Here is a 12,227-nt window from a genome sequence, read left to right on the forward strand (position 1 = left end):
TCTGAAAATGCAGACACCCTCATTTCCGCCCCCCAAATCTCTCTGTGTTCCAGCTAATTGTTATCCCATGCAGTGAAAAGCCCTTGCATGTGTTAATCTGGACACGCAGCCAAGGAAAACACGGAAATCTATTGAATGCTGCATAGAAACTTGAAAACGATTGGAAAATAATAGGAGTTCTATAAAAAAGATAAACATAGGCCAAAGCCACTTCCAGCCCTATGTTTGACACATATGAAAATAGGGATTAAACCATCAATGTTCTCACTCAATGAATGTGGTTAAACATAGGTCCGTGTGTGTGTGTGCGTGTGTGTGTGCGTGTGTGTGTGATACATATTTAAAACATTTGCAATTTGATGATGAAAACAAACCCTGGCACATTAGCATGGAGAATTTCTCTGCTCCGCACGCAAGCTTAGACAAGGGGAGGGCTCCAGCGTGTTTGTGTGTGTGTGTGTGTGTGTGTGTGTATGCATGTGTGTGTGTGTCTGTGTGTGTTATTCTGTGTATGGGTGAGTGTTGGTGAAGCTGGCAGCTGTTAAAATTCAGTGCTCACTCTGTAACATGCCAATTTAAACCTGATCCTTGAGGACAGAGAGAGTTTGACACTTCTTCCCCTCACCAATTTTTTCTGTCACTTTCTCTGTTTCTGTTCCTACACTTTTTTTTGTTGTTGCAAATATACAATATGCTGCCCGAGTTTAATTTAATCCTGAATTCAATACACATCAAAATATCTGTACCTATCCAGCAGCTCTTAGCTCCTGTCTCTGATAAGATGATACGACTTGAGCCGCTCGGTCTGTGTCATGTCCCATCTTTAAGAGGTCGTGCCACTGCGCCTGATGAATTACTCATTAGGTTAGCGCTCATCCCTGAAAGGTCCAGAGGTTTGGTGCCTGTGGCTCCATCTATAATAAGGTCACACTCTCACACACACACACACACACACACACACACACACACACACACACACACACACACACACACAAAGGAACCTGCAATGACTGACAACAGCGCTGCCAAAATTCTTGCTGAAAGAATACATTTTTGAAATACTTGGAAAGTTATTAAAAAAGTGATTTACCTTTAATTCAAAGGTAAATGGTGTTTTGTTTTGGTCAGTCAACCTTTAAGAGTGTGAGCAAGACTTTTTATTTAATCAGGTCAGGTCAGCTTATCTTAGTCATAATGACGTAGCAATTAAGAATTAAAAAAATAATTAGGTTACTTCTAATTGCTGTCATACCTGTTTTGGAGATGTTTCTCCTTTATTGTTTTTAGAAAAATAGAACGTGATAGTAGGTCAGTAGCCTATAACGATCCATAATAAAGAGTTGGATTGCCACTCTGGTGCCTTACAGCGAACAACACACTCAACAACTGCTCGAGACAGAAAAAAGACTGCCACCACATCTTAAAAAGTAACATTTCCTCTATTAGTCCGTCACTTCATGCGTCTCAACAAGCTTTTTCTGTTTTCAGATGAAACTACAAGCCTTTACTATGTGGTAGAGATGCACCGATATGTTAAAACTCACTTGGCCAATGGCTGATGCCAATACATTTGTTTTGTTTAGTTTTTCCAGGAACTGATATTTATTCCTGTTTAAGGAACTGGAACCAAACAAAAAAAACAACAAAAAAAAAAAAACCCAAAACAGAACAAAACAAAAATTACAAAAAAAAAAAAAACTTTAAAGTCATTCAGCACTTTTGAGGATGAATTCCAAATACAAATTCAATACTATCTTTTGCAACCCCCCCCCCCACACACACACACACACACACACGCACCAAAAAATGAAAGGGGAGAAGGGATTTTATTCAATAACTAGAGTTGTTGCTGTAACTACTATGGACAAACACACGCACGCACGCACACACACACACACACACACACATGCACACACACAACAAATCCAGCATTACGGTCTTGACACACCTCTGTTTACTGTTGAACACTTACAATATACCTTACTTTTCCTGGCAAAATAATAACGCCTAGGGGCTCGTTTAGTCAAGCGCCAGTCACGCAACTCTCCCTCGCTCTCTCTCAATTAACACCCTCCCCATCCTCACTTGCAGGACGCCTGGCTCCCTGGCCAATATAGCGTTGCTCCTCTTTAACTACGTACCTGTTGCAGATGTTGCAGTCATATCAGACAGCCCTGCTGCTGTTAACTGATGCTTGGCTTCTATTTGGTCACACTGGCCAAATGCAAGCGTGTGACAAGGAAGGATTGTCTTTTGCCCCCTTCTCCTTTTCACTGTGCCCTCTGCTTGTGTCTCTCCATCCTAAAATATTTTGTCAGGCTCACTCATTCGATCATAATGTGGCAGGGAGCCGAAGTTCAATCAGAGTTCAGGCTGCTTGGGGTGTGTGGAGCGCAGAAATGGCTCGCCAGCCAATAAAATACTCACAGAACCTTTCAAACATCCTCTTGAATCACATTCTGTGCTCTTTTTTTAATTAGCCATTTATCGCTGCAATACATGCCTATTCCAGGAAAATATTTTGTTGTATTTATATTACACTCTGTCTGGCTACCCTTGTTTAACTCCCGCCAAAGCTTCTCCACATTACTCTAACTTCACATGACATGATCTGAGGAACTATTTTTACTCGGGCAAGCTATGTTCTCCTCTTTAGTCAGATCAAATGCTGATGAAAGGGGACCTCATCTGGCTGACGGTAGTTAGTGTATCGAGCTGTATCGGGTCAGATGCCACCTTTGGTTAGTGATCTTTCCAACCGCATGGAAACATATCGATTTACATTAGGGAACAACAGCAGGGCCCAGGCCTGGTCACTGCTGCACACTGAAGCATGCTTCAATTAAGATGAACGAAGGTGACAGACAAAACAAACGGTCTGGTCGACTACAGTACCCTCGCCCAGGATGTCAGCATGAAGACAATGACATGCTCGTGCCATGCGAGGATCCTTCTTCAGGGAACCAACATGAGTCGTATCACTGATAGCTCTTAGAATATGCTTCACTTCATGTCCATTCATTCCTACTCTTTGCTGTTTCAAAAGAAAAGTTCAGTTACATTTATGTCAAATGTGACATGTTGGTAGCTACAGCGTACTCACCGAGCAGTTTGGAGTCACTTCACATTGTTGTTTTGTGTTCATGTCTGCTGTTTAGTGGTTTGTCATGGTGAGACTTTGCCCTGTATCGTGCCAGAGTAACAGTGTCACGGAGTTCATTCATCAGCCACTGTGAATAGCTTCTCCATTCGCTCGGTTTAGCCATCAACAGATCGCATTACTGACACCAGTGAGCTTTTTATGCGGGTGGCCATGTTAAATTGGTTGTGCTGCAGCTAATAGGCCTTGGGTGTTTACTGGCAGAAAACATGGGGCCGTTTGGGGATGACAGCCAAGGTTCGGTTCAGAGGAGGGAATCTATGTCAAGTTATCAATCAGCTCTTTGTCGCCTGTCTTAGCCATGCAAACGGGACGATGGGTGAGACAATGAGACTTTCTCATAACTGCTATTTATGTAATTACGTTAGTGCATCTTCAAATCCAACAGATCAAATTCTAGCCTGACTTAGACATCTAAAACATATTTGCACATTCTCTTTTGGTCTTGCACATTCTTGCACTGTTTCAAATTGATCCATTTCTCTTAAATACAGTGATCCCACCATAAATAGTCAAAACTTTTCCTAAACTCAGAAAGTTGATTCTGTGCAGAAGTTCCCACATGCCACAACAAATAACAAAATGACTGTTCTGAGGCTTAATGAGTTTTCAAATGGGCTTTCAACATGTGGCTTTGGGCAGTGCTAAATCTGTAAGCCATATTGCATGGAGATCAACAAAGTCTGTTTGTTTGTTGTAAGGAGGGGATGATTGTAAACGGTCAATGTGAAATGATTTAATCTAGGCCGAAGCAGGTTGCAATTGGGCAAGACTGGAGTGGCGTGCTTAATGAAATACCTCTACAAATGAGAGATGAGGAAAAATCCAAACAGGGAGCACAGAAAGCCCAGATAATACAATAACTGAATAGGAATTCTTTTAACTCCAATATTTTTCATTATTATCCAGAAAAAGAAATAACGCTGCTTTTAATAAGCTGTTAAAGAAGGAGCTAGCAGAGCAGACAACTCAACACTCTGACTGGCAATACGGGTAGGCCACTTTATACCTTTGCATCAATTCAACCCCGTGGGTTACAGCGTAGGTACACATAGCTGGATATACACAAGCACCTCCCTTGAATGCAACTTTGTGATGTAGAAACCAAAACTACAACAGTTGTGACCAGTCAGCTTCGTAGCATCGCATTTCCTCACTTACATGCTCACACTCTCATTTTCACACCATCTCCTCCTCCGGTCTGAGCTCTTGTTCGATTTATTTAAGTAAATATAGACGTTGTCGCTCAAACTCTAAAATGACTCACTCTGTTTCATCCACCATTTTTTTTGAAAGTCCACAAACATATTTCAAACAATGGCACAGAAGCCCTGCCACCAACTAGAGTTTGAGCTAAGTCATTGCAGCACGGCATAGACATACAAGGATAAATCAGCCCTTAGCGCCAGCTGGGTGTTGCTTAGGTTTGGCGATGTTAAACGTGTCAGCTGGGTTATTGGGCTCTCATTTTACAGCTCAAGAGTACAGTTAAAGTTTCCAAACATGTTTGAAGTGACAAATAGATGACGATGAAGCAGAATCTTTATTCGGTACTGCATAGCTGGAAGATCTGATCTATTTTTCAGTAAATTGACCTTCTTTGAGTGCAAACCACACCCACTTCTGGTTTCCTGTCTAAAAAGAGATACAAATGACATCTCTGCACACCCCAATTACAAATCCACAGCAGATGAAATGTAACAGGAATGGCTTCCTGTCACAGGTAATTATTGGAGGTTAACTATGATTTGCATGCAAGCGATCAGATGAATACTTCATATTCTTCATTTCCAATCTGATGCTATGATGTTACTGACTGTAACCCTGAGACTTATCAGCGTGTTTGTGGCACCACTGACTGCTTAAAGCGCCTCCATAATATAATTATCCAGCTTAACTTGGGGGCCCACAGTGTGTTGCTCTCCTCCCCATCTCTCTGTGCTCAAGCGGAGCAGTGCGCTAGGCGGTAGCTGTGACAGTAATTACACAAGACAGCTTCCAACAATAGTGTTGGGCCAACAAAGGCTTCTGCTCCCTCTGCATGAGTTCTGTTTGTCTATTCACACTCACTCAAACTCAAACACACACTCTACCCGTCTGTTTGCACACAACACACACACAAACAATTGCAAAAGAACACACCTCCCACTGCTGCACGGCCGCCACTAGCTGTAATGGTTAGCGACTAGCGGGGACCCCCTCGGCACTGATTTGAGTAATTCACTTATGGCCTTTTGTGATCCTGGAGGGCTTTGTTGGCCCCCCTACCTAACAGAGTCCAACTCCACTCAAGCGAGTTCAGTGTCTGTGGCACGAGAGGCCAGGCAGGGACAAAGCAAGTGTCATGCCTTTGATTCAAGCAACTAATGAGTTAACTGTGAGGATCCTAAACGCATACGGCGGCTTCTCCATTCATGGTTCCCGACACATACAAGAGATTAGCATTGCTGGGCTGTCGCACCAGTTAACAGTTATTGTGTGACTGATTAGAGCGGAGGGGGCGAATGCCCAGGCGGGAGGGTGGGAGAGTGAGCCGACATGCAACTAATGCGCAATTTAGCTCAGACTCATTGTAATATCTCTGTGTTAGCCACAACAAACACGTTAATCTCTAATATGTTCACTAATACCAGCATGAAAGGATAATGCAATGAAAAGAATCTCATGGCACCCTAAACAATTTTACCAATCCGCCTTTGGTGACCTTCACATACCGTTTCCCCCTAGCATTCATCATATGTATCAACATGACTGTTGCATGCAAAGGTGCTTCTGTCTTGAACAGTATTTTTGCCAAAATAAAGGAAAGAATGTTGGTGTAAGGCTAACACATCCCCAGAGGGTACACATTAACATTTACACTGGAAATGTATTAACTAGTTATACATCTACCTTTGCGTATTGAACTTGTAGCACGGCATTACAGACATTGCATGAGGAGGAAAGAGGAAGGAGAAAAGCCTGAGCATTGGCATTTAGCCTGATCACGCACTCCTCGTGAAGCACATGGAGATGAGAGGTGATTTTCTTTCACAGAGGTCAGGGAAACAAACAGGAGGGCAGAACCCCATGGACAGGAAGATGAAGGTGAAGAAGGAGGGGGGACACTGAAATCTTAACAATCACGATCAAAGAAATTAGGAAAGAAGGGAAAAAGATGAGGGTAATAACAAAAGAGGGTCAAGAGAAACAAGGTGACAGTCCGAATCCCGTTTGAAGATGATATTCATGCATAAGAGCACATTTTCTCTGCTTCAACAGCACACAGATTGGGATGTTGCAAACTATTATCTGCCTGGATGCTCTTAATCAATACATGTATAAATGCATTAGTGCCCATCAAACTCAATCACAGTAATCAGGTGATCAGATTAATTGTCAAAAGAAAGCGTGAGAGTCGTTGGCTAAAGCTGTGGTTAGTGGGAGCAATGACAGCTCAAGAGCCACTTTTCAATTAAAAAAAAAAAAAGTGTGAATCCTAGCATCACCTTCTTGAAAAGTCTAGAACTGCAGCAGCTCAGGGTGAACTGGTGTTTTCGTGTCACCAACACCAGAGCAGCGCTGGCCAGTCCACTTCAATCTGTCTCCAGGCTTGTTGTGACATATGACATTTAGCAGATATGATGGGTTGATGGGTTCAAGTCTTTGCCTGCTTTAGGCTTCGAGGCCTCACATGCTGGAGGACTCAAATGTGCAATCGTCCGCACAACCATGGAAGCATTCATTCCTAGCATCCCCCTAAAGTGATACTTATTACCACCGCAGATTCCAAGCTTGTTGTCCTCCATCACTGTGATCGTGTCAAACAATGGGGGTGGATCAAAAGGGCAAAGGTTTCGACCTTCAGTAGGTTTGAGTGTTCACTTCAGAAAAGGTAAAGACAGGAGTAAAACATGAGTTAAGGGGCTGCGCAGACATATTAGCAGCATACATACAAAACTTGGGAGCGAATAATGGCACCACAGATTGACCTGATTGTGTTCCCTGACTAAACCAGACTTAGCCTGCTTCTCATGACGCGTTGTGCTTTTAAGCGCACAATTTTTTTTGGCCAATGATCGCAGGGAGGCCGATGATACTGAAGTGCACACTAGAGACCACCAGTATAAAGAATGAGACCGACACAGACCTGCTGCACCATCAGTGAAACAAAACCTAAAGGTTTCTTTGACAGAGCTGACAGAAAAAATTCAAACAATTATCAGGGAATCATTATGGTTTTAAAAATACTGATATAACACATTGTTATCAGTGCTGTGAAACACACTGGCCAGAGCAATTAATCTGGAAATCCTCACAAGTAAAATTTACTTGAAAACACAACACTGCTTTTAATGCCACTCTCTGCTACACGGGTGAATATTCATCAAAAGTTGTGAGAAGTCAGACTGCACAATGCTGGCATGTCATCAGTATCAGATTTTGTCAACACCTTTGATTTTGCAGGTCTGATGGCCGATATTAATTTTGACTCCGTTTTGCTGAAGTCTCGTTTTCTCTGCTCATCATCTGCCGCTCATGATGATGAAACAGTGAAGTAAACACGGGGTCTCTTGCCTTTTCTAAATCTTTGGAATTGAAAACTTTCAAAATTGGCTATCAGCCATATCAGTTTTTTAGAAAAAAAATCTTGGTCAATTACAACGGTCGGCTATCTCGTGACCGTCTGTAAAAGGAGTTCAGCCCCCCTGAATTTTCACAGTCATGTTTCACAAACATTGGTCAGATTCTCTTCTAGGAGATTGTGAACAAGCTGCCAATATTACATCCTTGTATGATTTAACATTTTTTGGGGTTGCATTGAGAAATTTCAGGAACTTACAAGAGCTAAGACACCGCTTCAAAAACACGAAACGGCAACTGCATCTTGACCTTTCAGTTGCTAAATCTTTTCTGTTCATTTTCAGTAACTCGCTGATTTGTCTGAGCTTCTGCTCTACTTTCCTGTGTGCGTAGGGTTGCAGATTTAAGGAAGAAAAAAAGTTGAGGGTCACTGCAAGTTGAGTAAACACAGAGTTCATCTATAATGTGACCTGATTCACATTTTTTCCCCCCTCCATTCCGAAAATGCTGCTATCACGCTCTTCCCTCTTTGGGAACTTCAGCAGAATTCATTTGATACACTTTTGACATGAAAAGGATTAACCCAAATATTTGACAAGAGGGGGCTTACAGCCATTAGACCCTCTAAATCTAGATGAGAGAATAAGCATCAAGAGTGAGTGATTAGTATTGTTCCCTTGTTCCTCTCTTGCAGGATGGCGAGTTAGTTACAAAACAGCCTCCTGTCTGCTGGATGACATCACAAGCAGTGTATGCTTGGCGTGAGTCTCTGGGCTCTGTGGCCTTCCTCTTCCTCTTCTATTATAGCTCACAAAGCATTTCGATGCAGACAGCACACATAATGCAAGTGGCTCACGCACGTGTGCAGACATAGCAAGGAGCTGCAGATCTAAAGGTTGCGCATATTGTGCTCATGTTTTTCTATGATAGTGCACTACCATGGAGTCTTGCCTCACTTGAGAGTGATGCGAGTCTTCTCACACACTCAGCACCTTGACTGGTTTGACAGCTGAGGGAGGGTGGGGCTTTAATTGAGAGCTAGCGGATGCACTCATTCATTCATCCATCCGTCTCAAATTTTCATGCAGAGGCCTTTATATTTCGGTGTGAGTTTTGTGTTCGCAGTAAAGTTGATGAGGGGAAATTGAAAACTGATTCACTGAACGAGCTTATTCTAAAGAGCTGGTGGAATACAGCAGATAAAAGCGGGGGGGGGGGGGGGGGGCAGTCTGAGCTCAAAATGTTACCAGTTTTCACCATGGTCCAATAAATCAGCTAACCAGAACCGTTACTGTGTGCGAGGTGGGGTTTTGGGTTGTTTGTTTGTTTGTTTTTTCCTTTCTGATTTTATTTCGGTTTGTGGATGTGCATGTTTCATTCCTTTTGTGGATTGGCAACTGAATCAAATCTTTCATTGTCCGACCCATCGCCTATGGAAAAGATTCTACTCCTGAAAGCCTTCCAAATGTACGATTCGTCTCCAATTTGTACTCTTTTCTGTGGGTAAAGTGCTATTTAAGAATGCACGACAGAAGACTCGCTACAGCGTGTGAAAAAAAACAAACAAAAAAACCCCACACAAATACATATATGCTGGATACTGTGACATCACAAACAACGAAATTCTGGCTGTGACTTTCTGGTTCTGACTTCATTTTTTTTGTCATCAGACTGTCACCTCAGACCTATGATCCTCAGACCTCAGCATTCAAATTTGGCACTGCACTTCCTCACGACAACAACAAGCAAGCGGCTAATTTGACGTCAAGTGGATAAACTTGATGATATAGGGGAAGTCAAAGACATACAGACAGACGGATGTTTTGCTACACTGATGTGCATACCTGCCACATTGCCCCCCCCCCCCCCCCAAAAAAAACCAGAAACAGTTGCCTTGAATTCTGCTCAGCTAACCAACTGATCTAACCCATGTAGAAAAGCGAGATAAATGGAGAATAAAAATGCCTGGGGCCCAGCAAAAGTCATATTTACTGGCAACTATAATCTGCTTGTTAGACTCTGAACAGTAATAAATAAAGTCTGGTAAATGACCTGCTAATTGGAGCAGTGGCTAAATGGACACTAGAAATATGAGTAACATTCCGGAGGACGCGTGTATTCAGGTGAAGAAGCTGAGACAGTGGAGGAGATGAAGGATAAAAGTCCTCACTTTTGATCCCGAGACGGACAGCGAAGACAGAGGGACACAGATGAGGAATACATCTTGATTAATACAGTGGATTCTTCCCGCAGCAAGAAAGGTCAAGACACGGGATGGTGATAGATATCTCTGTCACCCTTCACCCTGAAAAACACAGCACGCGCGGTCAAATCAGCCGAAAAAGAAAAGAGAATAAAAGGGAATAAAAGAAAACAAAAGTTGTCACGGGAGGATAGCTGTCAATTTTGGGTGATGATTCCTCTTCAGTTGCTTCATTTTTTACAAGATGATTGTTTTGCTGTCACTGAAATACGACATCTTCGTAATAATACTAATTCGTTTAAATGGGATTTTGTCTTGCAGATTTTCTTTAATTACCTGATCCGTCATTAGAAAAAAAGCCACAGAAAGATACAATGTCAAAAACAAGGCAAATTCTAGTTGAAGCAGTGAAACGCTATCGGGAAGCGGACTCTAATGACACATATATACTGGAGGAGAAATAAATGCAATCGGGGCAGAAAGACAAAGGAGGAGGGATTGTTAATCCTCAGGGTAAATATTTAACAAGCTCAGCAATTACAGCGAGGGCAGAGGCCTAACATGGAAGAGGAGGGAATTACAGCCTGCTGACAGTCAGCACGCACACACACACACACACACACACACACACACACACACACACACACACATCCATACAGACACATACGCACACACATTCACATGGACCAACTCTCTTTAACTCAAAAATTGCTGAAAATGCGGTTACCCAGAGCTACACATTTTTTATAGTGTGCCTCATTTAAAGTGGCTTGGCAACCTGTGGAACATCATACAGTAACATTATTATATGCATTTCCACTCTAGAGATGAGACAGCAGAGCCTCTGTATATCTCTGAGAAGAACAAAACAAGTATTTTAAATACACTTAGAAAAGTTTATCTTTCAGTTGCCAAGGAAATAGTTCTCAGCCTGGGGGTGAATGTGATCTCTGGAATCTCTCAACTATATTTTCTTATTTCCAAACACAAGCGTGTCCATGTCAGGCATCTTGTTTTCACCCTCGGGGCCAGACTAAATAAAAAGGGAAACTAACTATCGTTAATCTGTGTTAAAAAAAATAAAAATAAAAAATTGCTCATTGTGCATGAGTAGCCTCATTACTGTACTAACTGCTTCAGAATAATGACACATGGAGTCGTCACAGATATTTCATTATGCTTTAAAATACACCTTAGGTCTCATTGTTATTTACACACATGCTGGCACGCACACAAAGCCTGGGGGGTGTATTTGCATATAGTTCATAGATACACATTATTTACTGCGCTCCACCCTCAAGAAGTCATGCAATATGTAGACAATCAGGGTCTGCCTCCACCAACCACACGCTACACACTTGTATTCCTTTCCCCTTTTTTGTGTAAACATCAAAACATACAGCACAACCCACTACAGACTCGTGTATTTCAGTGAGGTAAATGAAGCCATTAAAAGTATGTTTGAAAAACACAAATGACGATTGTGATCCTGCCTTTATCAGTCACTGTTAACTGAGCTGCTCTTAAATCCAGAGGATCATCACGCAGTCCCCCAAGTGGACAAAAACAAGAACTGCAGTAGTGTAAGTGGGGAGAAAAAAAAAATCTTTTCTTGATGCTGTTGTTTATTGGAGCAAATGTAAGAATAATCATAATGATAGTATTTCAAAGTTGCAGGTTTCAGGGTTTTATGTCATGTATTTAGTGAATGACTCTGTTCAGGAAAGAAAAAAAAACAAACAAAAAAACAGAGAATAATTGTTCCAAACCACAGGAAGGATGTGGACTTGTGTTTGTTGGTCTATGGATCTGGAAATGCTCTGGTCCTGCTGCACAGTCAGATATCAGTGGAAAAACTGCGACTCTGAGAGACAACTTCGTTGACCAAAGAGAAGCTGGCAGGCGTGCGGAGATTGCAGATGTATACAAATGCCTCAGTTCCACTCTAATTAATCTCATTAGTGGAGCATCAAAAGACAGCTGTGCTGGTCACTGCTGCCTGCCGCTGATACCGGGACACACCAACTAACAGAAGCCGTCGTGTGTGTTCGAATAGAAGGTCCTAAAATAATTCCAGCCACCTTTACTTGAATGTTTCCTGCAACTTTGCAAGGTGAATACGAGAGTATGCATACGAGAACTACCGGCACTCACTCTCAACACTTGCGCAGTTACACACACTCGACTGAACCTTCTTCATTTTCCAGCTCTAATCTCTGCAGCCCTCTCTTGGCGCCGACACACCACTCTTCATTGAGGCAGCGGTGGCGGTCTATACCTCTGCGTGATCTCTTAGCCGGG

At 42.3% G+C, this 12,227-nt stretch overlaps 1 protein-coding gene across 2 annotated transcripts in view; it reads right to left on the reverse strand.

The window, feature by feature from the left end:
- Positions 1 to 12,227, reverse strand: part of ahrra (aryl-hydrocarbon receptor repressor a) — an 81,422-nt gene that overhangs the window by 52,106 nt on the left and 17,089 nt on the right. The gene's annotated exons all lie outside the window — the stretch shown is intronic.

This window comes from Aulostomus chinensis, chromosome 21 (genome assembly GCF_037954235.1).
Source record: "Aulostomus chinensis isolate RoL2024-O1b breed Wild chromosome 21, RoL_Achi_v1.0, whole genome shotgun sequence".
Classification (NCBI taxonomy): domain Eukaryota; kingdom Metazoa; phylum Chordata; class Actinopteri; order Syngnathiformes; family Aulostomidae; genus Aulostomus; species Aulostomus chinensis.